General features: G+C 36.0%; 1 protein-coding gene across 1 annotated transcript in view; it reads right to left on the minus strand.

The window, feature by feature from the left end:
• Positions 1-13,804, minus strand: part of LOC114244941 (ADAMTS-like protein 4) — a 158,765-nt gene extending 144,961 nt beyond the window's left edge. The window contains exon 1 of the mRNA XM_028176909.2: positions 13,619-13,804. The gene's annotated coding sequence lies outside the window, so the exon portion shown is untranslated. The remainder of the gene's footprint in view (positions 1-13,618) is intronic.
• Positions 13,805-27,222: the final 13,418 nt, after the last annotated feature.

Below are 27,222 nucleotides of genomic sequence, written 5' to 3' on the forward strand. Positions count from 1 at the left end.
AACTGAAGATTCAGAGCTGAAAAGTTAATCTTAAGATTACACTATTTTCTTCAAGGTAATTAATTATTATATATCAAATAGTTTAGTAATCTATATATTAATACGTGAAACAAAAACTTTGTTTACTTGTTTACGAGAATTGCGCGGACGAAGGAGTATGAAATTTTCCACACTTATAGAGAATATAGAGAAGAAGTGCACAATGCTAATATTTTTTAAAAATAATGCGTAAAAGATATATTAAATCAATAAAGAAAACATTACATACACTACATACCATGTATTTGACGCACACACGCATGCACACTATAATTTATTGTCAAACTTTTGTTCTTGACGTATGTTGTCAAATTGAGAATAGATTAAATATAGTTTGTCTTTGTTAATATTTTTTATACTGTTTTCTTGGCGAAATTTGTGATTATAGAAGTATAAAATACAATCATAATAGTGTACAAACTTACAATTCCAATTACTTATAATCGAATTTCGACTACTGAGGGACCTCTAGAAAATTTTAAATTATTTAAAAAAATATTTTTAAGTTTGAATTCGGAACCTGTCATCACAATTTTCACATACACAATGTGAGTATTTTTTTTATGTTCACGAAAACCTTACGGCATTGGAAACATCAGCATTGATATCCTATGTTGCTATAGAATTCGTGCCTCTATTATTCACGAATTCGTTGGTTCAGTGGAATGGCACAGTGGAATTATTCATAGGTATTCAGAATTTTTAGGATCTGGATGAAATAAATCGTAAACTTTTAGAAGCATTTAGTAAAATCCAAATAGAGCCAATTAAAATTATAAATTTTGTAGAAAAATGATCAAGTCATTGTATCTACCTACAACATCACTGAAGGTTTACTTTTTGTTATTTTTTTTTTAATTCAGAACATTTTGGGCAGTAATTAGCCCCGGGGTGACATTTGTATAGTTAAAAAATATTTTACGTTTTAATTAAATTTTAATCTCTCAGTAATCAAAGTCTTAAACATCACTACATAGTATAAAACAAAGTCGCTTTCTCTATCCCTATATCTGTCTGTCCCTATGTATGCTTAAATCTTTAAAACTACGGATTTTGATGCAGTTTTGTTTAATAGATAGAGTGATTGAAGAGGAAGGTTTATATGTATAATAACATTCATTAAATAGTGGAGAAATCAATAATAAATTACAGTTTCCGAAGCGAAGCGAGGGCGGTTTGTTTGTTAGTTTAGTATAAGTTTCAACATATCCGAAGACCGCTAAATCTACAAGTATGTGTATATATTGTGTCCAACACACGTGAATGAAAAAATAATCATAATAAATGAAGATTAAACAATAAAAGTGCTTCCTGCGAAAAACTCAGAAAAAAAACTAAGACAGTTTTTAACAAAAATTTTCATTAACCAAATTATGTAACGGAAAAATATGATACAATTCGTTTTAGATAACAGTCCGTGCAACTAATTGGGTTATCTGCCTGTTACCCATCTCATAAACAAATAGATTGTTAAAAAAATATGTACCAAACTGCCAAGTTTCGTAACTGCTCGTTCGTACGCTTGCATGAGGAAGTCACATTGAAACGAAGAGATTATTTTATTCTCAATATTATTTCGATTTATCTGAGCAACAGAAATGGGGCTATTTGAACTCATAATTTTTGAACACGATTTTTTAATTACTTTTATGTATAGCTGCTTTTTTATGAATGAAAGTTTACTGGTGGCCCGGAGGCCTTTCCAGTTTCACCAGGACAGGTGGGCGAGCAAGGGTCAGAGAGGAGGGGTGAGATTTGTTAAAAGCTGCTCGAGCGCCTCCGAAGGAGACCTAACAACTCAAGAGCAGCTGCTTCGCGAATGAGATGATCAGCTGCTCTATGGATAGTGCGCTTCAAGGAAATGGTCCTCTTAACTCCTTTTCAAAGACGCAGATGAGCTTCAAGACTCATCCGCAGCTGTCCGAACGTTACCATAAAAAAGGCTCTTATCTACTTCGAGGCACCAAAGTCTCATACAGTATTAATATACTATTTATATTGATGAGGTAGCAGTACAAGTCTGTGTAAAATCACAGGACAGTTATCTTACACAAGTATTACAGTTTTAACAGGATTTAGCCTAATTGGCTATTTCAACTTCGCGAGGACGAAGAGCTGAGCTCGCAGGCGCATTCTGAGAGAATTTGCTAACACTAATCCTAGCAAGAGCAGTGCTTTGATCCGACGAGAAAGTCAATAGGCTGAGTCTATGGGTCAGTTGGCTTGTCGAACTCTTGGTCGTAATCAAAGAGTTCGATAAGGGCGGCGATTGTTGCTTCAAGAGCCTAAAAACACCTTAACACGACCAAATGCGGATGTGCGATTGCAGTATACTGGCATAATACTCAAAGAATACTGGTACCCGTTCGAGAATCCCTCTGTTATAGACTTCCACCATATAGACTATTCAAGGTCAAGAAGATCTTATGACCCACATAACTAAAAATAAATTTTAATTACTTGAGTCGGTGAACAAACCCACAGAACCGGCCTGAGACATGAGTTCTAAGTCTCAGTTTTCTTGTACAACGGCTTTCAAACCGAAACATATTACTACTTCGTGGCAGAAATAGCCAGGGCGGTAATACATACCCGTGCCGGTTTACAAGACGCCCTAGCATCAGTAGTATAAGTGCTATAAATCATGCATTGTACATATTTTCAGTACAATAATCGTTCTAGCAATACAATTGTTTCTTCCACCTAATCTCACAAAGTGGCGCCATTCATACTATGGTGTCTGTGGATCCCGATGACCACTTTAACCTCATCTTACCTTAACCTCATCGAAACTACTGTTTTTTATTATCTATTTTTGGGGACATTACACCTGAGGTAGAAAAAGAGTCCGGTGTCAACAAATGATAGAGCTGTTAGCTTCTTGACCATCATCCGATTTGTCGATAAAATAGGTCATTGACATACCGCTTTTAATTAACATCTAATCAAAATAGTGTAATACAAGAGCAATATAAGAACACATTTCCTTTTTTTTTATCTATAGAATTCCACTTCAATCTATTGCAGCAGTAAAATACCAGAATGAGGATATCCTTTAGTTGCAAATCGTGAAATAATTAAAAGTAAAAGTTTTTATGTGGTTACAATAAAATAAAAAAATAATGTCACAAAGAATTAGGGTGCAGTCCAAAGCAGTTGAGCTCTATGTAACTCCTTTAAATACAGTAGTTTAATCTGCAATACGATTTAGTAGTACTCTAACGAGATATTAGTGTTCAAGCATTCCTACATAGCTCACTTCATAAGTGTGCATGACAAGCAAACGGGTTTAAGCTTACGAAAGTAGTTTCTAAGTGGATGTCTTTATCTAGCCTTTTTCTTAATTACGCCTGTTGGTTCACGTTCAATTACTATACGTATACTGAATATTTTAGTGATGTCTGTATGTTCTTGAAGCAAATAGGCCAAATTTAACTATTTGTTACTTTTTTATTATAATAACTAGATGACCCGGAAGACTTCGTAGTGCCACGATCGATAAATAAAAGACCTAAACTTTTGTATAAAATAAACAAACGTAATCCGTCCGAGAGGGGACCCTTCAAAGGAAAAACAAAATTGTTATTTTTTGTTATCTACCTTGTAAACCTTCTCTGGACTTCCACAAATAATTCTAGACCAAAATTAGCCAAATCAGTCCAGCCGTTCTCGAGTTTTAGCGAGACTAACGAGCAGCAATTCATTTTTATATATATAGATAGATAGATAGATAGATAGATAGATATATAGATAGATTTTTTTTTTTATTTTTTTTTTATTGCTTAGATGAGTGGACGAGCTCACAGCCCACCTGGTGTTAAGTGGTTACTGGAGCCCATAGACATCTACAACGTAAATGCGCCACCCACCTTGAGATATAAGTTCTAAGGTCTCAATTATAGTTACAACGGCTGCCCCACCCTTCAAACCGAAACGCATTACTGCTTCACGGCAGAAATAGGCAGGGTGGTGGTACCTACCCGTGCGGACTCACAAGAGGTCCTACCACCAGTGATACATAGATAGATAGATAGATAGATAGATAGATAGATAGATAGATAGATAGATAGATAGATAGATAGATAGATAGATAGATAGATAGATAGATAGATAGATAGATAGATAGATAGATAGATAGATAGATAGATAGATAGATAGATAGATAGATAGATAGATAGATAGATAGATAGATAGATAGATAGATAGATAGATAGATAGATAGATAGATAGATAGATAGATAGATAGATAGATAGATAGATAGATAGATAGATAGATAGATAGATTACACGAGATTGATGCAAGAGATGTTTAAGGGTCAAAGTGTCAGCCAATGCGGCAGCTATGCTCCTCTTGTACAGCTTAGCATTTTTCAAGAAAACAATAACAGCCAAGTCGTTGTCTACTCCAGATAACTCTTTTACCACCTCGCTTGAGGAAAACATTGTCAAATCACTCGGGATTATTGAGCAGATCTCAATTTCATATTGATATCGTTCATCTCTTTATAAATATTATCACTTTAATCAAGATCCAGAGAAAATATTCTATACTAATCGTACTCCTTCGAATATAACGTCGTAGTAAGAAACCAATTGATAAAACCGCTAGACTGTCTTTCGTACAGCACTCATTAAAGTTTGGAAAATAAACAGAACGTCGGTATCTTCTTTATAATTTCACCCGTGGTACGGATACGTGATACGGTGGTGCGGATCCACATACGCCCCAAAATCAGTAATACTAAGCATTCAGCTGATTCAAACGGATTCAATGTATCCAAAGAGTGGTTTTTGCATATATTTTTTTACTCCTTCTTTTCTCCACCTTATCCCACTAGGTGGGGTCGGCACAGCTAATTTTTCTCTTCCATTCTCTTCCATCAGCCGTCATCTGAACACTCACTCCTCTCTCTCTCATATCGTCAGTCCCACATTCCATCCACGTCTTCTTCGGTCGACCTCTTTGCCCTCAATATTTTTTTTTAATACTGGAAAATTAATATACTCCTCAAACCTAGTCGTGTACTCAACAGTCATTCTAGTAAATCAATAAAACTCACTTATTAAACGCAAGACATGCGGTGATAACATCTCGAAAAAATCTCAGATAGATTCGCAAGCATCCATATGTATATTTAGAAGAAAAACTAAATGAAAAGCTAAAATGAACCGCGTGCTTTAAAAAATAAGAGTGAGTTTGCAATGAATTATACTTTGAATTATCTCGATAGCCAAATGACCACACAAGTCGTAACTCAAAACATTATTTTTCATATTTAAACCACCATATGAAAAAGCAATAAGTACTTTTTGAAATCAATAATCGTTTTTGGATGAGCTTAAAAGCTTAAACAAATAATGCCCGCTTCGTAAAGCTTACAATTTATTTTAAGATTTGCATTAGACGTTTGAATCAAATCGTGTTTTTTGGGTTTTTATTACATGTAACATACAGCTCTAGGATGGTTACTTATCAAGTAATTAAAGGGATACTTATAAGATATTACTTTTCTATCTACTAACAATATTAGATAAAAATTGAAAATTTAATATTCATTTTAGTCTATTATAAAAAAATGGAAATAGTTCAATTAATTATATTTAATAATGTTATTAATTTGAACAGCATATAGTATAGCATAAGATTAACAATGAATTTCAAGACATATATTTTTAATTAGCTAAACTTCATTTTTTTATTGAATAGATGGGTGAATTAGGTACTATACTATCTATCTATCAGCCCACAAAAATCCGCTGTTGGAAATAGGCCTCCCCCAAAGCTGACCATAATGGTCGGTCCTGCGTTGTCTGCATCCAGCGGCTTCCTGCAACCTTGAACAGGTCGTCGGTCTACTTCCTGAGAGACCTACCCACGCTCTGTGTTCCGATACACGATCGCAATTAGAGAAAAATTTGGCCCCAGCAGCGATCTCAATTCTATGAAAAATGTCGTAGAAAAACTCCTAGTATAGCGCCCCCGATTGTTCTTTTGGTGACTTTGAACCTTGTGAGAAGGTCCAATGTGATAGCTACTAGTAATTGCGCAAATGTATACTTTTTTGCAGCTTTGGATATACAGTAAGTACTATTCTATGCCGGTATTGATTTGTGAAGATGTGGTAAGTACGTATTTCAATGTTTTTTTTAAGTTTTTTCCGGGATTTGAACATTGGCATAGTCTCGACGACTTCAAAGCTATTTGTAAATTAACCTTAAGATTTATCTACTTATTTATTTCAAGTAAAAACAACGGTCCATATCTGTCATCAGTAAATACTAATAAATGATTGCATTGAAATAAAAATATGATATTATAAAAATATGATGCGTTAGAATCCCCCCAAATTCTAATAGAGTTCACTCTTCAATATTGCGTCTCCCTATATGTTTTATGGAACAGCATGCATAATTCCTGTTAACATACTAAGTATACAAATACTTACAACTTCAGCCATTGACGTCTCATTAGAAACCAATCCACTAACTAACTTAATAATTTAACTTGATATTTTTATAGTTTTCGGGAATTACTGAAAACGGAACCTGGCTTTGCGACCGGCACGTAAGACTATTCGCTATGGAGCAATTTAGATAGAATTTCGCAGTTTTCTTTAATTTAAAACGTCATCACGGCATATCAGATGTATTAATAGAGTCACAAAAAATATATATAAAAACCGCGTAACTCGTTCGCATACGAGCACCGACTAACAATGCCCTTTACTCCTTATCGTCTCACATCGTAGCGACCTACATGCAGAGCGGGTTCAATAAAAAACCTATGATCGAACCCGTTAAACTATCCACAGCGATAAGCATTTCATTGCAGGACATTGCAGCGACTAATTTTTCTCGTGTGATTTTCGTTGGACACGAAATGCGTATTTGATACGCTAGTATTTTTATGGTGTGGCAACACCACGGCTTGGTGTATAATATATAGTATAGACTACGTATTTCAAATTAAATGAAAATCAGTTTATCTCTGCACCTGGTATAACAGCGAGAGAGATTTTCATGTTCAAATTGAAATAAACTTATTTTTGTTTTTTCTCTGATTTTCCAATTTTATTTCTCTTTAAAAACTTACACAGATTATTGTGAGCACAAAATAAGAATTAAAAAGTCAGTCCTGCGGTCTGTTCTATGCCTTACCAAAGAAAACCAAAATTTGTTTATATACTGTATAAATCAATATATTTAATATAAATCAATATATTTGAATGATACGCTCATACATTACTTGTTAGATGCCCAACTACGGAAAATTTAGTTTTAGTATTTTTAGTTTTTCTCGACATGACGAATGAGAGGCGAAAAAAAATGTATTTATAGTCTGCCACGATTAGTTCAAAGCCTTGCCACCCTAGTCTCTTTAGTTACTTTCACTACACCCTCGTTGGACATTCGCTGTCATAATATCTTTGCCTTATTTCTTACTTAATTTTTATCATTAGAAAATAAAAATAATTCTCCCATAGTAACCATAAAACATCATATCAAGACTAACATACTAAGGTCCCTATGTGTTTACAAGTTGCCTTTATCAAAGTGTGTTAATTAAGAAGAAATTCTAACGTTTATGATTCATTATGGCGTCGGTGACGTCATCAGGGCAATTGTGATAGCAATAAAATTATGTAAGCTCTCGAACAATAGCCTGTTAAGTTCAAACGAATCCCAAAACGAGTAAATAAAAATACAAGGAGACAATGAGTTCTGACCAAATTTTAAAAATGTACTAATTGTATTCATAAAACAAACTAACAACGAACAAGGCTGAATGACTAACAACTAATTCGTTTGTGTACCTCTTTGGTGTGGTGAGGGACCCTAATTACTGTACCATAAGGTTCAACTTTGATTTCGGTTCGGCATTAGTATCTTTGTAAAATAGATTCGATTTTCATAATCTGTTTGTGCCATAGTATGTATTTTCTTCGGTTTCCGCGGATATCGGATACTAAGCGGTAGGCAGCGGCTTGGATCTGCCCCTGGAATTGCTGAAGTCCATGGGCGACGGTAACCACTCACCATGAGGTGGGCCGTGCGCTCGTCTGCCTACAAGGCCAATAAAAAAAAAAATCGGACATAAGTAAAACTACTTTTTACGATTTAAATCACGCATTTGTTGCTGTCATTGTAAAATATAATATAATTTTGAGAGAATACTTTACGGTTTTCATATCGTAAAGGCTTCCGTAATCATAAAAACAATTTATTATACCTATGTATGAATGGTCAGATATAACATAATGATAATTATAAACGCGAGATTAAGCTGTTTGTACTAGTTCTTGTCACATATACATACGCAGCGGAAGACGTAACGTGGGACGCACCCTGGCTAGGTGGTGCTGACCTCCGAACGGTGGCCGACAAAAGTGGATGAGGAGAGCCGTAGACCGGGCTCAGTGGTGTGGATCGGGAGAAACCTATGTCCAGCAGTGGACGACTGTGGGCTGTTGATGATGATGATGATGATGATGATACATACGAGTGTGTATGTTTCCGACATAAAACAGGAAAAAATCCTACGTCCTAAACAAAATCTGACATTTGAAATTCAACGCGTACCGCTTTATTTTCGTTTTCCTAATTAAGGTTAATGTACTACATACATAGTACACAGAGTTGCCATTCTTTAATCCATACTAATATTCTATAGTGGGTTTGTTTGTTTGGACGAGCTCACGGCCCAACTGATGTTAACTGGTCACTGGAGTCCATAGACATCTACAACGTAAATGCAGCCACTTACTTTGAGATATGAGTCCTAAGGTCTCATTTTTTTACAGTACAACGGTCACCCCACCCTTTAAGCCGAAACGCATTACTGCTTCACGGCAGAAATAGGCAGGGTGATGGTACCTACCCGCGCGCATTCACAAGACGTCCTACCACCAGTAATTACGCAAATTATAATTTGGCCGGTTTGATTTTTATTACACTATGCTATTCCTTCACCGTGGAAGTCAATCGTGAACTTTTGTTAAGTACCTATTTCATTAGAAAAATTAATACCTGCCAGTGGGATTCGAACACCGGTGTATCACAAGATACGAATGCACCGGACGTCTTATCCTTTAGGCCACGACGATTCTCCAACTGTGTTACTCTTTCAAGTCTTACTCAAGTGAGCATCTCGAAATTTACTTGATTATACTCATCCAAAGTACTATTATATTACCACTATAAGTAAGTAAAATTAAAAGAAAAAAAAAGTTTTCTAATTTTTTTCTCTTTCATTTGCGGGTGAGTCGATACAGATTTAACATAAAACCGTAGTTGTGAGTGCTGCATCTCATCCAGGTTTCAAAGATCCGGGTTTTAATGATCTGTGTTCACTAGATGTGCTCGAATATGTAAAGGGGTCTTAGCATGATCGTATTCATGCACAAATTATTCGGCTCTATATTTACCGGTAGCCTAAATGAGGTATTAGCAGTGAAGCAGTAATGCGTTTCGGTTTGAAGGGTGGGGCAGCCGTTGTAACTATACTGAGATCTTAGAACTTATATCTCTAGGTGGGTGGCGCATTTACGTCGTAGATGTCCATGGGCTCCAGTAACCACTTAACACCAGGTGGGCTGTGAGCACGTCCACCCATCTAAGCAATAAAAAAAATGTACTTTAAGCGCTTGCAATAAAACCTCGCAAATTGTCCCCCACTGAATGGTTCATTAATTTGGAACAATAACAAAAACTACACTTACATTAATGATATAAACATTCATTCAGTATGATTGGTCGAATTAAAGATGTTAGTGGTCCCCGGTACTCGAAATTCGACTATCATTAATTGAAATTATAACCTTGCAAACTATTATGGTTTTATTGTCAAATACTCTTTTCTTACACATCTATAATCACAGATTTTGCCAAGATTACACTTTATAGATAATATATTATTAAATACAAACAATATGTATTCAATCTATTCTCAATTTGACCACAGACTTTATACAATAAGAAAAGTTTGACAACAAACAAATAGTATGCATGCGTGTGTGTGTCAAATACATGATAGTGTGTGTAATGTTTTTTTTTATTGATTTAATGTAGTTTTTATGTATAATTAAAAAAAATATTAAAATTTAATTCATTACGCTCCTTCTCTATATTCTCTACAAGTGTGGGAAATTTCATAATTCTCCATCCGCGCAATTTTCGTAAAAAGGTTTTTCTTCACGCATTAATATATATAGATTTGATTGCCAAGAACGCGGATTCCTTGCGTTTATATCTGTATGTAATCTAAAAGAAACAGGCTTTGCATCCGGTAGGTGCTGTTAATTTCTACAATCCCTGTTACACAGGTGACGTATTATGCAAAAAAAAACTCGTCAACTTGTTCAATAATTAATATGACAATGTCAGAGATAAAACCATCAATTCGGACACGTAAAGTTATGGGTTCGCAGAATAAAAAAAAAAGTCTAAAATCGAAATCATGGATGCAACAAACAAAAGTATGAAAAAACATTTGCCAGTAAAAAATTGTACTGAACAATTACTTCAACTACATATTTACATCTATACTATAATAATAATAATATTATAAAGAGGAAAGATTTGTTTGTTTGTTTGTTTCGAATAGGCTCCGAAACTACAGGACCGATTTGAAAAATTATTTTTCCATTAGAAGCCGACATTGTCCCTGATGAACATAGGCTACTTTTTTTTTTTTATTTTTTTATTTTTTTTTTTTGGTTTCATGTATGTTTAAATGTTTCCGAAGCGAAGCGAGGGCGGGTCGCTAGTGTAGATATAAAATCATAATACAAGAGCCAGTCATTTAAGTTGTGCTCTAAAACTATAATAAACGCAGAAATAACTTGAATTTACAAATTAGCCTAAAGCCTTGTTCGGACTTCTTCTTCTTCTCCATCGCTCCCTCATTGCTGAGGATCGTGACTCCGTTTTAGCTTGTCGACTGTCAGCCTCCATCGGTTCCGGTCAGTTGCCTGGTGTAGTGCAGCGCTAAGTGGTCCGCTGGTTTGCTCGAAGATCTGGTCGGACCAACGTTTGGGGCTCCGGCCTCTAGGACGTTTTCCTTCTACTTTCCCAGTGACCATCAGACGTTCCAAGTTGTCTACACCTCTGCGGGCAACGTGGCCAAAGTAGCGCATTATGCGTTGCAGACAGGTGGCAGACAGGCGTTGAGCGTTCTCCATTTTAAGCTGATGTAGGACCGAGATGTTCGTGCGGTGGGCTGTCCATGGAACCCTTAATAGGCGGCGCCAGCACCACATTTCAAAAGCATCAAGTCTGTTTCGGTCAGCTGCTTTTATGGTCCATGTTTCTGCTCCATAGAGAGCGATTGGAAAGACCAGTGAGTGCACAAGATGTATTTTGGTCCTATTCGAAATATTACGATCTTTCCAAACTTTGCTCAACTGCGTTATAGCTGTTTTAGCCATTCCAATACGCCGGCGTATTTCAGGCTCACAGCTCCCCTTATCCGTGATCACAGAACCAAGGTAGACAAACTGGTCTACGGCCTCGTATTCTGCCAAAAGGTCCGTACGCTGAATGGATGAGAAGCGGTCTACGACTAGCAGCCGACTAGTACCGAGTAATTTAGTAGCTAAATGTGTCTGAGCACGAAAAATTTAGTCGAGTAGGTTAGTAAATAATTTAGTCAAGTCAATCCATTTTGTTCTATTTTTTCGGGCGAGTAGCAAGTAGTTTAGCCACTAAATTACTCGGTACTCGACTAAAATACTCGCCTAGTCCGAACAAGGCTTTAGCTGTATTTATTTTTCTAGTTTCAAACTAAAGACGACTTATGTAAGTGTTTAGGATAGCTGGTTCAACAGCATTAATACTGTCAAATTGTTATTTAACAAACGTTATTATTCTTAGAGATGAGTAGGGATCTCACGACTCATCTGATGTAATGCGGTCAGTAGAACCCGTCTATGTCTTGACTTAATGACTTATTTATGGCATCCATAAGCAGTAAAATCTACGACCACTCCGATGGTGAATGGTTACCATTGCTTATTAACATTAACAATGCCAACGGCATAGCTAAGCCGCTGCCTGCGTAAGATGATAACAAAAGATTTTTAGTGCTTAGATGGATGAACGAGCTCACAAGTCACCTGGTGTTAATTGTTTATCATAGCCCATAGTCATTACCTAGTGACTGTCGTCATCTGCTTTGAAACGTGAGGTCGAAATCACAATTTTATTGTATAACTAGCTGTACCCGTCCGCTTCGCTGGGCATTTAAAAGTAACGTTATTATTGCTCATCCCCACAAAGATTCTCATCATTAACGCCCCCGCGATTGGTGAAGGTAGTCCAACACTCATATAAATAGCCTATCCATTAAGGACATGTATTTTCTACATGTACTTACTACTACTACTTAATGGATAGGATAATGGATAGGATTCAAGTCAATCGGATGCATGGTTCAGTAGTTATAACGGAACACCCGTAAAAACCACTGTAAATTTATATATTAATATAGACGAGTGCTCCACCCTTGAAACTAGAACGTATGACATCTTCGCGACTGAATTAATAAAGTCCGAGGCACCAATGTAGGCTTACGATGTTTCTAACCCGTAGACGGAAGTCAAATATCATCAGTATCCAACTTGACGAAGCGCGGTTCAAGCTTCGCGTTTGTCGGATATTTTATTTTATTTTATAAACTTGTGAACGAACTAACATCTTAACCTTAATGCCTTCACGCACCTTGAGATATGAAGTTCTAGTATCAAATGTTTGTCTGCCTGTTTTGTATAAATAGACTGTACACCATCAGTAAAATCTAATCCAATGCAAAAATATTTACATCCAATCAGCACGTACACTATAAAAATAAGAAACTTTTATGAATAACATCTAACGCGAATAGATTGCAATAAGATAAAACTATACGTTACCTAATAACATTCAAACGATTCTGCTTTGCTCTTGAAACTGTCTCTTGAAATCAATAAATCATAAATTATTAATTTGGCAAGTTTCAGTTGTCTAGTTAAGCAATAAAGCAACAATTTAAAACGTGTACAATTATATTATTATCGATTAACCAGCTGATCGATAAAAAACTACGATAAAAAATCTAATGGCTGCTCGTAAGCTAACCGTGTCATTCACTGATAGCCGCCGTGCATAAATTTAAATGTTAATCAATGAATCCAATTAATATGGTACTTTAAAATATTATAATACGCTACAGTTTGTTTGATGTCTTCATTAAATATCGATTTTAAATATAATAATCGTTGGAGCGGATAATTTACAGCTAAGCTGTCAGTAAGTTTGTTCACAATTTTTTGCGAAATTGACTATTTGCGTGTTGTTCAATTCACGTACTTTTAGGAGTGAATTTAAGATAAATTCATTTGTTTTTTTTTTTAGGAGCAATCGATTTATTAAGCACGTGCGTCAATTCCATATAAGCATGAATGAAATTAACTTGTATTGTATAACGCTAAGGTTGAATCTTAAAAATATTTTCCGGTTTCCAATCAAAATTATTTAACAAACGTTATCATCAATCGATTAAATATCAAATGAAAAATTCGTTTAAATTCATCGAAACACTAACCTTTTGTTAAGAGGTCACGGTGTTCATTCACTGTTTCGTTCACAAAAAAGAAATAATGTTTATTTATGAATTGTTTATTTTTTTTGTACACTATAGTATCAACTACGGTTGGCGAGCGTATTGCCGCGTGCTTAAAGCATCGTTAGACGACCGGTACGTCTGCCCGCGACCGTACTTTGCCGCTGACTATGAATACATTGAATACTATGGAGTATGGAGCCCACACCTCATATTTCCGACACTGTATAGACGAATTTTACATTTGTAAACAAGTATTATGTGTACGTTATTCCGAAATTCAAGTCTACACACGATTTCTTCACGAGTTTTCGTGAAAATCAAACAATGGAACCCGTGTACTCTTAGGTGTATTTTTTGTTCTGTCTACATAATGTACATATGTTGTAATCATTTTTATTAAATGTATATAAATAGCTCATTAATATTGGTAAGTAATGTAATATGGTACTCTGTGAAATAATTTTAGACTTATTTATGTCATGTTAGTAAATGTGGGGAGGTATACGACGACACGACCTTTATCAATGAAGAAACCGACCCAGAAGAAGAATAAGAAGAAGAAGTTATGGTATAAAAAGTCAATACTCCACACCACCCTAGGTTCACTGTTAGGGAATGGCATAGCTATTAAATAAGCCCTGGTATTAAAAAAATAACCAAACGTATTTTTTTTGGTTCTTTTTTGGGCTGATGTGGCCTATAATAGAATCAGTTTCTGTGAGTATCGAAAAAGTTGACTAAGGTTATCCACTGGAGAACGGTTAGTGGCGTTTTCTGAGTAACACACCAACCAACTTATTGCGGTCACCAACTGGTACCTAATTCTTGATGGTTGAGCATATTGTGAGGCCACATTGGTGGGTGCTACTATTCTGGTCATTCCTACCGCGAAGCTGTTATGCAACGCAATTATAACTTCGCCTTCATGTCTAAAGGAGAGTGGCTGTATTCATTTATGTTATTATGTCTCTTAATTTCGGTAACCACTAAACATTAGGTACACTCGTTCACTTTATGCAATACAGAAATATAAACAGACCAGTTCTTATCACCTGGGATAAAGTGAACGACAATTCAGTACCTGACACCAGGTTTTGAGCAATGGCGTGCTTCGCATCTTGTCCTTCTTGGCATTTCATCCAATATCAGTTTGAAATGTGAGATAGTCATTATTCAACTACTTATGTAACTGAAAATTTGTCTCTTGTCTCAAGACCACCACGTGGACCGAGAGGCCGTTGGTCGACCAGCCCAAATAAAATTTACTCGCTTGCTTATCCATCACAACTTAATTCAGATTCCTCGTTAATTAGATTGACATTTTAAATATCTGAATATAAATATTAGAAACATTAATAAGTGCAAAATATTACCTAAAATTTGATCATTACTTACAATTTGTCTGACAGATAGCCGCAGGCCCCACATCTTGCTCGTTATATAGTATTACCAGTTTCGGATATTTGAATAACTTAATTTATTTTATTGGTTCATTTTTCATTAACTCGTGGAAGATTCGTGAGTTAGAAATTTAGAAAATTTACAAATAAATTCATATTTCGACAAAAGCAATCAAATTTATTGACTGTTGCTGAGTGATCGTTAAAATTCAGAATTGTCAGCTTCATCTGTATAATTGAGTCTTGGAAAATTCCAACATACATGTACACACATAATACTATATACATAATACTGGTGGGAAGACCTCTTGTGAGTCCGCACGGGTAGGTACCACCACCCTGCCTATTTTTGCCGTGAAGCAGTAACGCGTTACGGCTTGAAGGGTGGGGCAGCCGTTGTAACTATACTGAGACCTTAGAACTTATATATTAAGGTGGGTGGCGCATTTACGTCGTAGATGTATATGGGCTCCAGTAACCACTTAACACCAGGTGGGCTGTGTGCTCGTCCACCCATCAGAGCAATAAAATAAAAAAAACTCGATGGTGCTGGAAAGGCGGGATGGAAATTCGGTGGTGCTGATGGTGGTGAACAACGTTAATTTTGAGAGGTACAGACAGAATATCAAATGCATGTTTTTTTTTTTCTATATTCAATATATAACTGGCTCGGTGGCGAAGTATTTAGCGCTACTGACTGCTAGACCGAAGGTCGTAGCATCGATTCCCACATTTGACAGGTTTGTTTTTTCTTTATCTGGGTATTTAATATCCATATTCGATTAAAAAACTAACTAACTAACTAATTCCTAAAAAACTAACTTCTCGTCGGGCTTCCACTCAAAAGTCTAATCCTAATGCTAAGGAAGACTTCGGAAAGACCAGGGATACATATGTACCGCGTTCGCTCACGTCACATGAGGACACCGCAGACAGCATTAATAATTTAAAATAAATCACCTTTTTTGCTATGTATCTGGTAGCAAAGTGCGACTTTGAGAAAGGGATTGGAATTAAGAATTATAACTTTGAGCTCTCGATCAAGAGCACCAGGAATCGCATATACAAGCAGCAAATATTAAAGCATTTTTGACGTGACAACGTATTATAATTCGATGGAGCCCGGTGCACGCACGAAAAAACATGACTCATTGAGGCGTTCCATTTAAGGCTTAAAGTGCAAGCGAGAGCGCGAAACGAGCGACAAAGAGGCACAATCTGCCTCCGTGTTCGGCAGCGTTCGACATCTTTTTCTCTCTTACATACTTGAGTGAGCGATGCATCCGCGTGGACAGCTGCTATACAATAATTTACCTACATGTTTTCGTCAAGTATGAGGTCCAGTGAAAAGTGAATGTGGTGTCAATTGTCCATACAAAATATCTATCAAACAAATAAATTAAAATTTTCTTTTGAAAAATGAAACCATTCCACATTATTTTCTTATGACATTGTCACGTTCAACTATCGTCAGTAAGCCGACTTTACAGACAACCGATTTTTTTTGACATGTATTGACATGCGATTTTCAAGCTTTCATGCATTTAGCCCAAGGGATAATCAATTTAAAAAGGCAGTACAAAACTCACCCAAACAGTGAACACGGTTTATTCGAAATGAAATGAATTTAGAAATGCAACGTTTTCTTGAATACGTCCGATATTTTCACTAATAAGGGAATGTGTTCAGTAACTAAGTTGATGAATGGTATCGGCTTCGTGTATTTGATTTCTTGACGCCGCGGTCGTGAGAACCATTACATTCTACGGTCACCTCTCGTGTTACAGCCAACGCGTGTTTGAGACGATTTGTTCCGTACAAGCCCTTTCATTGTGACCGGAAGGAAACGGGAGAAAATAATAATATAGCATATAGTTTTCATATTACCGTAACTTATTTTTTTTAGTTACTGTGTTTGTGATGTATAAAACACAATTGTCGTGTAGATTCTTGATGATTTTACTTCTTATTCCAAAATCTAACTGTAGATGGGCAGATACTTTGGCGGCCTCTCTGGTATTAATTGACTATTAAACCTGCCCTGTAGTGTGAAGCAAAAAATAATAGTAAACAAATCTTGTTATGGAATGTCCGAGCGTCCAAGATCTCAATGACAGCCGTTTCACGACTACGTCAAACATACTACGTTTATTAGATTTCCAAATAAATTATAGACAAACAGAGCTTTTTCACTAGAACATTACTAGACGCATGTAATTGCGTGTTGCTATGTACTTGGTTTAACATTTCCTGACGACATTACTAGTGGCAGAGACTACTGTTACAAGGGTATATATTATAATTGAATGAAATCAATATTATACATACAACACAACTGAATCGCGACTTTATATGTAAACGTGTGTGGTGGTTTTCACAGTCTTGTCGGGCTCCCTCAATGAACTCTCAACAACGGAAACCTTTGCCTATCTACAGAAATTTAAAAAGTAACGATCTGTCATTCCCAATGTTGTCAATATGTTCTTAATGTTGTAGTGAAACATGAAATTTTGTACTAAACACTCGGTACGAAATAGAAAAGACTGAAGTACGCGGCGTGTGCGACGCGCGCCACTCTCGTGTCAAGTGACAATCAATTACGGCGAAAAAGTAAACCAGAATATAAACAACCTAGCCGAACTTGTAGATATTAATTTCACCTGATGATGTTTCAATAAATCATTCCAAATTCTGTTCAAGTTAAAAATAAGTATATAAAGTGTACAACAACTCATTAAATTTACTCAGTGCTTGGTTTAAAACAGGAATAATAAGTCGTCTATTTCTTCTAAATTCCTAGCTTTTACGACACGCTGTCGGTCTGCAGGCGTGAAATTTGTAACAATCATGTTTTTGTTGTAATTATAATATTGGTATTTGAATGTACAGGTGTCAATTATAACGTTAAAACTGTGAAGAGAAGTCCAGCGTTATTTATTTTGTGAATATTTCGAATTCTTTGAGCGCTTAGATAATAATATTTATGGTACATAAAAATTTTAGTCTATGCTTCTTAATTTTTTTTTTTATTGCACGCAGAAAACAATTATGCCATAAAAAAATCAAAATGTAGAACGGCGAGATATGCTCATTAGTGGGAGTACTTTCAGTTAAACATTAAAGAGACACAGATATGAAAGACGGGAATAAATTATGTACAGCATTCGAAATAAACTTTATTATTCATAATGTTTATGAGCTCAGTTAACTAACTTTACACGGTGAGGACTATGGGCAGGTTCGCTAACAGCAAGCAAGAGCATTAAAAAAAACAATTGACCGATTGCTAAGGCAAAATAAAAGATTGATTATTAATCTACAAACATCATAATCGAAGTCTTCTTCGGTCCGCAAATAACTATCCTAAAAATAGGTGATACAAATCTCATACGTGTTCACCACGGAAATTATGTAAGACATTGACGAGCGGCCGGGAAATGGGAAGTATCATCCAACTCCGACCTTATTCATGCCGACATGTGTTCGACACAGATACGAATGATATACGAATATGGATAATTTCGTGTTTTCTTATATATTCGCGAGTCATAGACATAATTAATCCGTCACCCCGATGGAAGTTAAAGACTTGATCAAAGACCTACGTCCTCGCAAGGCTCCCGGTTCCGACGGTATATCCAACCGCGTTATTAAACTTCTACCCGTCCAACTCATCGTGATGTTGGCATCTATTTTCAATGCTGCTATGGCGAACTGTATCTTTCCCGCGGTGTGGAAAGAAGCGGACGTTATCGGCATACATAAACCCGGTAAACCAAAAAATCATCCGACGAGCTACCGCCCGATTAGCCTCCTCATGTCTTTAGGCAAACTGTATGAGCGTCTGCTCTACAAACGCCTCAGAGACTTCGTCTCATCCAAGGGCATTCTCATCGATGAACAATTCGGATTCCGTACAAATCACTCATGCGTTCAACAGGTGCACCGCCTCACGGAGCACATTCTTGTGGGGCTTAATCGACCAAAACCGTTATACACGGGAGCTCTCTTCTTCGACGTCGCAAAAGCGTTCGACAAAGTCTGGCACAACGGTTTGATTTTCAAACTATTCAACATGGGCGTGCCGGATAGTCTCGTGCTCATCATACGGGACTTCTTGTCGAACCGCTCTTTTCGATATCGAGTCGAGGGAACCCGCTCCTCCCCACGACCTCTCACAGCTGGAGTCCCGCAAGGCTCTGTCCTCTCACCCCTCCTATTTAGCTTATTCGTTAACGATATTCCCCGGTCGCCGCCGACCCATTTAGCTTTATTCGCCGACGACACGACTCTTTACTATTCCAGTAGAAACAAGTCCCTAATCGCGAGGAAGCTTCAGAGCGCAGCCCTAGCCCTAGGACAGTGGTTCCGAAAATGGCGCATAGACATCAACCCAGCGAAAAGTACTGCGGTGCTATTTCAGAGGGGAAGCTCCACACGGATTTCCTCCCGTATTAGGAGGAGGAATCTCACACCCCCGATTACTCTCTTTAGTCAATCCATACCCTGGGCCAGGAAGGTCAAGTACCTAGGCGTTACCCTGGATGCATCGATGACATTCCGCCCGCATATAAAATCAGTCCGTGACCGTGCCGCGTTTATTCTCGGTAGACTCTACCCCATGATCTGTAAGCGGAGTAAAATGTCCCTTCGGAACAAGGTGACACTTTACAAAACTTGCATAAGGCCCGTCATGACTTACGCGAGTGTGGTGTTCGCTCACGCGGCCCGCACACACATAGACACCCTTCAGTCTCTACAATCCCGCTTTTGCAGGTTAGCCGTCGGAGCTCCGTGGTTCGTGAGGAACGTTGACCTACACGACGACCTGGGCCTCGAATCTATCCAGAAATACATGAAGTCAGCGTCGGAACGGTACTTCGATAAGGCTATGCGTCATGATAATCGCCTTATCGTAGCCGCCGCTGACTACTCCCCGAATCCTGATCATGCAGGAGCCAGTCACCGTCGACGCCCTAGACACGTCCTTACGGATCCCTCAGATCCAATAACGTTTGCACTAGACGCCTTCAGCTCTAGGAGCAGGCTTAGGGACCTCGGTAACCGTACTCGTCGAACTCGACAAAGAGTTCGCCGTGCAACCTAACCCATGAATCAGCTCGCTGAGTTTCTCGCCGGATCTTCTCAGCGGGTCGCGATTCCGATCCGGTAGTAGATTCATTCGCGAAGCAGCTACTCTTGAGTTGTTAGGTCTCCTTCGGAGGCGCTCGGGTAGCTGTTAGCAAATCCCACCCCTCCTGGCTGAGCCTTTGCTCGCCCACCTGTCCTGGTGAAACTGGAAAGGCCTCAGGGCCACCAGTAATCCTTCAATCATAAAAAAAAAAAAAAAAAACATAATTAAAGCTTAATTCCACGTATATGCGAGTGGCCATTGAAATCATAAAACGCCCTAACTTCAATAGAAGAGATTGTTCGTGCTTATCTAACATCTGGGATCCTCTTATCGTGAAGACAAAAACCCAAGTCAAACAAACTACATCAGACCACAAGACATCTACTATTAGTTCGTTCTTTGTGAAATGAAATGCAAAAGACTGTCTAGACTGGTCTAGACAGTTATTGTTGTAAAAATAGACGGTAGTTAGCATAAAAGCTATAAAGTATTAGAAGCGTCGAAAATAATGATAATGACAATAAAAAACCCGAGATTAAACCGTAAAAGTTGTTTTAATTACGGATAATTTTGTTTGATATGCATGATATTGAGTTGTAATCAAATATGACCGTTGAGTTATGAGTTACGTGAGACTTTTATTGGCTTGACGTCATGTAGGGGCTACTGTGCTACTGGCCACCAACCACTATGACACGTAATTAAACTTATGTACATTACAGACCATCAGCACTTGCGAAACGCCTGGTACTCCAAACCTGTTTAATGAGGCGCGTTAAATTTAATTACATTTGGGACTAGATGTATATATAATACCTACTGTTTTTTGGTCAATGAATATGTCTATTCTATTTTATGTAAATCATCGTTTATAAATATCGAGTAGGTATGTACGCTTTTGTATCGGTGAAAACTTTACTGGTTTTTGTATTGTCTTTTTGAATACATCGGATTGTCATGTTGTGACTAATCGTTTTCGAAAGTTCTCGATTGCATATTAAAGTATTTCGTCTTAACATTTTCCAGCACCATCTTTACATATAGTTATCTTTTTTATCATGCCTACAATACGCAAAAACTTAAGGACATCCTAATTTACTGACCAGGATGGTGTTCTTGTCATTACAATGATCTCACGCTGCATGCGCGCAATTTGAAGATTTATTTACGAAAAATACCTTTTCGTCAATACATTGGCTGGTTTATTGATAATCACCAGATGATAAAGGTGTAAAAAAATTATTAAATATGTTTTATTTATTGATAACATTAAACGAGTTAATGACCGCAAACCAAATTAAGAAAGCCCAGCAACAAATAGAGGAACTTTTGGCAATTTTGAATTTACAGATTGTAAGTCCTTAATAAAATATTAATTTTTAAGGAATTTTAATGCAAAAGTTCTTTGTCTGTATAAGGTGAGAAATTCAAACACGATGATCTGTTGCGAAAGTCGAGCTAATGTTATTAAGAGACGCCGCCAAAATGACGCCACCGAGTGCTACTCTACGGCGCAGAAAATAGGAACAATAATGTAAATAGAGTAGCTATTTATATTTTATATTTCAATCGCGCAATTGATAAGTCAAACGACTTTATAAGTATGTTTAGTAATGAATTCGAAAAAGGTAATAATAATAATAAATTTACTTACTACATAAACTCTCAAATCATGACCTAGAATACTATTTACATAGGTATTTAACAAATTGAGAGATCACGCAGATGGCGTCAACAATATAATATTAACCAATGATCCTTACACTAGGCACAGCCTGTATCGTGAGGACCAAAATACGATTTACTATGTATATAATCGACCTCAAAACGACAACACTATTATTAATAATTATGACACTCAAAAACATGCGTTACAAGATTTTACATATAATAGAAAATTTGAGTAATAGAAATAACACGTCAAATAATTACACATATGTGGGGAGTACAGAAATAAACAAATATAAAATAACTAGCGACCCGCCCTCGCTTCGCTTCGGAAACATTAAAACACACATGAAACCAAAAAAAAAAAAAAAGTAGCCTATGTTCATCAGGGACAATGTCGGCTTCTAATGGAAAAAGAATTTTTCAAATCGGTCCAGTAGTTTCGGAGCCTATTCGAAACAAACAAACAAACAAATCTTTCCTCTTTATAATATTAGTATAGAGTATAGATATAGATAAAGTAATAAGAAAAAATAAACAAAAAGATACAAAACTAATAAATCTACTGCTATTTATTGCTTTTAATTAAGTTCTCTGTGTCCATATAGTTCAATGTTAACAACCATTTCTTCACTAGTGATTTAGCTTGCCTAACTGTTTTGTGTTTTAGGTTTTCATTACAATATCTAATGACCGCGTTATAAATATAGATCTTAGCGTTATAAATAATTGGAAAAGGTACTTTGACCTCTTCTAGTGACTCTTAGTCTCAATTTCGTCAGCTGATACATACTGGTATATATGTATCTGGTTAAATTGGAAGCAATAATTTTAGAGTATTGTATCTTTTACTCAATATTTCAACTCAACCCTCTGAATAACTAAATGACTTTCCTGATTTTCAAATCCAAATTTGACTTCAACTCCTGTACGCTGTCACAATTATTTAAAATAATTTATTACCCACCTAATAAATTTAGAATATGTATAATTGAAACTTCAACCTCATGTTGATACATAAGCTATGTTTATAAATATATATCTACATTTACAAATTCACAACCAGTTCAATTGTATGAAATTAACATTTATTTTCTAGTAATTTAAATCGATTATCATATTAGTTTACCATTTTAACAGTTATCTCTGTTTTAGTGGCTTTTATAAATTTGAATAAATGTCAAGAGTTTTTAATTATATCAATCTCATTTTATTACTATAATAGAAAATAAATGTTTACAATGATAAAACTTCAATCTAATTTATTTGATGTCCGTTTCAATAGAAAATAAACAGGTTCGATGTCTTAAACGACGGATTAAAATATTTTGCGACAAATATAACGTTAAAAAAAAAAAAAAAGCTAAACTTTAGCATGTGTCATTGATAATGTAATGTCATTAATTTATAATAGATTATGAATAATTTCAAATAAACGCTTTTTTAGTGAGGTTCAACTCCCACATACCCCACCTGCCGCGCGGGTGGGGATCCGGCGATTTTCTCCTATGGAAAAAAAAAAAAGAAAAAAAAAAAGGTAGGTACTTCAAATAGGTTTTTTTTAATTGCTACTGAAAGCATCCAATGCTTAATGTCAATAAAGATCTATGTGAGAAATTTGTTTTTAGAACGTAACATTTTCGTTAGACGTATTCTGAGTAACGACATTTATTCGAATTTGATTTCAAGAACATGATGAGATAAATTAAATAACCATATATTGATTTTTCAAGCTACATTAAACTCGCTATATAAGTAAACCGAATCAACAATTAACTTCATCCTGTTTTCAAATTTGGACATTAGAGCGAAGTTTTCAAATTATTTTATTGTTATCAGTTCTTGATGCCTGTTCATTTTATATATATACGAACGACTTGATGTTGGTAAAAATTACGTTCAATGATTTCGTTACACCAAACAAACGTACATACCAAGCCAAAATCACAAGTACGACCGATGTTAAAAAATGCCTGGAATTATATAATTTTTTACATAATTAAAAATATTGTAACGGTTTAATCTCGGGATTTTTACTATCATTAAATTATTTCGAACGATTGCACGAGCATTACAGTTTTCGTGGTGAAACACGGAATAAACCGTGAAAATAGTTTTAATTATTTTTGCAAATGTCAATTACCGAGTAAAATTCTATTTTTCTTAGCTTAAAAGCTGCTCCACGGATTGCGAATACAATTATGTTCTTGTATTAAAGTCAGAAGTGCCGATGACGGTTGATTGTAGAGACGAGAAGCACACTGACAATAAAGGCTTCGTCAAACAGAACGCGTAATTAGCGCGCGTCAGAGCGCTACGCTATGACGCCGAGATGTGTTGTACTACTACGGTATCATACCGTCACACAGAGCGCCAGCGCTATAAGCGCTATAGCGCTGGCGCTCTGTTTGACGGTATATTACCATAGTAGTACAACACATCTCGGCGTCATACAGAGCGCCAGCGCTATAAGCGCTATAGCGCTGGCGCTCTGTTTGACGGTATGTTACCATACTACGATGGATGTAACTATAAATGCTAAGCAGTGGCTGTACCACTGGCATTACTCATGTCCATGGCAGTGATGACTACTTACCAACATTTTGGTCGTGTGCTTAGTTTACGTCAAAAGAAATAAAAAAGTAGTGCTTAGCTTTTAGTAATTCAAAACGAAGCTAGTTCAAGAAAATATCATTATCAACCCTTAGTCATTTACGTGGTTTATTTAACCGAGTACTATTTTATTATTACGTTCGTAGGCAGACGAGCATATGCTATTACCTGATAGTACATGATCTCTGCTGTTATTTTTTTATATTATTTTTTATTGCTTAGATGGGTGGACGAGCTCACAGACCACCTGGCGTTAAGTGGTTACTGGAGCCCATAGACATTTACGACGTAAATGCGCTACCCACCTTGAGATTTATGTTCAAAGGTCTCAAGTATAGTTACAACGGCTGCCCCACTCTTCAAACCGAAACGCGTTACTGCTTCACGGCAGAAATAGGCAGGGTGGTGGTACCTATCCGCGCGGACTCACAAGTGGTCCTACCATCAGTTAATGGACATCAACGTCAGAAAATATTAAAATTATTTGTAATAGTAAATAATTAATAATTCGTTCCTGTCCCAAGATTGTTGTAATCATAACGCTTAGATGTGCAGGACCGTGTTCTTGTCAACAAATCTGCTGGTATCATCTTCATTCAGATATCTCCATACATGAATCAATCATAAGCCATCAGAATATCTCGCACTAAATATCAATAAAAGTACTTACTATTATTATTTGTACAGACTCGTCCGATCAATCCAGTGTGCACACCTTACATTTTATACCTTATCCCTCACTTTCGATCGTAATAATAATTTAGTTCCTTCGAGATGACGTTTGATTTATTCTGAATAGAAAGCCTGTTTTGTGAATTGTAGAAAATTCAATTAATCTTGTTAATAGAAAGTAAGCTCTCATCAAAATTGCAATTGCTGGCCATTTTGTTTGAAATATCCAAGCTAATTTGCGTATATTATAAATTGCTGATGGTTTTTTATATTGCTGACGTGGTAAGCTTTTTTTATTGCCAACGTAGGTAGATGAACATATGGCTTATCTGATGGTGAGTTCTTATCATAGCCCATCGACGTCAGCGATACAGCTGTACTTCTGTTATAAGGTAAACAAAAAACTACAATGTAAGGTAAAAACTATTAAATAGGCCAAGAAGTAGAATAATTGCACTTATACAAAGTTAGAATTCGTACTTAAATCTTTTTTATTTAGTTACTGCAATGTGCAATTGCAATGCTGTGTACCTACTTCAATTTTCTCAATAATTCTTAAACACTTTTAAAAAAATGTATATACATAAAACTGAATTGCTGTTCGTTAATCTCGCTAAAACTCGAGAACGGCTGGACCGATTTGGCAAATTTTGGTCTTGAATTATTCGTGGAAGTCCAGAGAAGGTTTAACAGGTAGATAAATAAGAAAATGTTTGAAATTAAATAAATAAAACAATTATGTTTTCCCTTTAATGTGTCCCCCGTCGGACGGACTCCTTTTATTTGTTTTAAGTTTATTTTATACAAAAGTTTAGGTCTTTTATTTATCGATTGAGGTACTACGAAGTCTGCCGGGTCAGCTAGTATTATTATAAAATATAAGCTTATAATAATTTTCATAATATTGCTGCCTGGAATATTGTATGGGTTATCGATAAATTAAACTGATATCAGAATTAAAGTGCACGTATTGTTTAGAATGCGCCCTGGGCTGTCATGTGCATTGTGCATTGTCTGCTCAAAGAAAATCTTAAAGTATTGAAGACTACAAAACACTATATTTCCTGAATGAACTTAAAAGTTTAAGTGACATGTTCTCGCACTATCCCGAAATAAAAAGTTCCTTGTATCACTCATAATCTATAAGCTAATTTGTATATAGATAGGTACTTTTTTTTTGTTGCCCTTGTAGGCAGACGAATATTTACGGCCCACCTGATGGTGAGTGGTTACCGTCGCCCATGGACTTCAGCAATGTCAGGGGCAGAGCCAAACCGCTGCCTACCGCTTACATTATATCACGAGCCCGCTAATTAAATATTATTTTTGTTATAACAGATTCACCTGGCTTAACCCGGCTAATATCATTGATAATAATAAAAAGTAACTTAAACTAAATTAAAAATTAAATAAATGTAAATATTTTTTTGATAAATTTTAAGCCTACTCGTTTATCCATTTTTACGTGATTGAATAAAAAAAAATCGAAGATACAAACTTTTCAATTTATAAAATTACTTAAATAAGTATATATTTTAGCAATTACACAACATCGTCATTTGAATAATTTGTGATCCCGGGTATTTCTGCCACGAAGCAACTGTACAATTTTGATTGTACTAACGTTCGTTTCACGTAATATATTAAGACTTCAATCGTTTATCTTAAAATGGGCAGAGAGGTTCATGTGGTGTTTTCTACGAACCCCCCAGACTCGCCAAATTTTGCTAATAACAATAAACGAACAGGGCACTGAATCTTTTGAAAATAAATAATTTTGCATTGAGGTAGATTCTATATTAATCATGATAAATTGTAAAAATATTCTATTTAAAAATAAATAAGAATAAGCAATTTACATATAAAATATTTATTAATTATTATTATACAACATTGTGTATTAATTATATGTATAATTATGGATACATATATGTATGTGTGTATGCACATATATAATATATATATTTCACTGGATTGGTACACCGCGCGTAATTCGTTATTTCCAAATGATTCTTGTCCACCTGATGATTGTCTGGAAGAGATCGTTCTTAGCGATAAGACCGCCAATTGTACTTTTTTTGTATTTAATGTATTGC

This window comes from Bombyx mandarina, chromosome 19 (genome assembly GCF_030267445.1).
Source record: "Bombyx mandarina strain Sakado chromosome 19, ASM3026744v2".
NCBI lineage: Eukaryota > Metazoa > Arthropoda > Insecta > Lepidoptera > Bombycidae > Bombyx > Bombyx mandarina.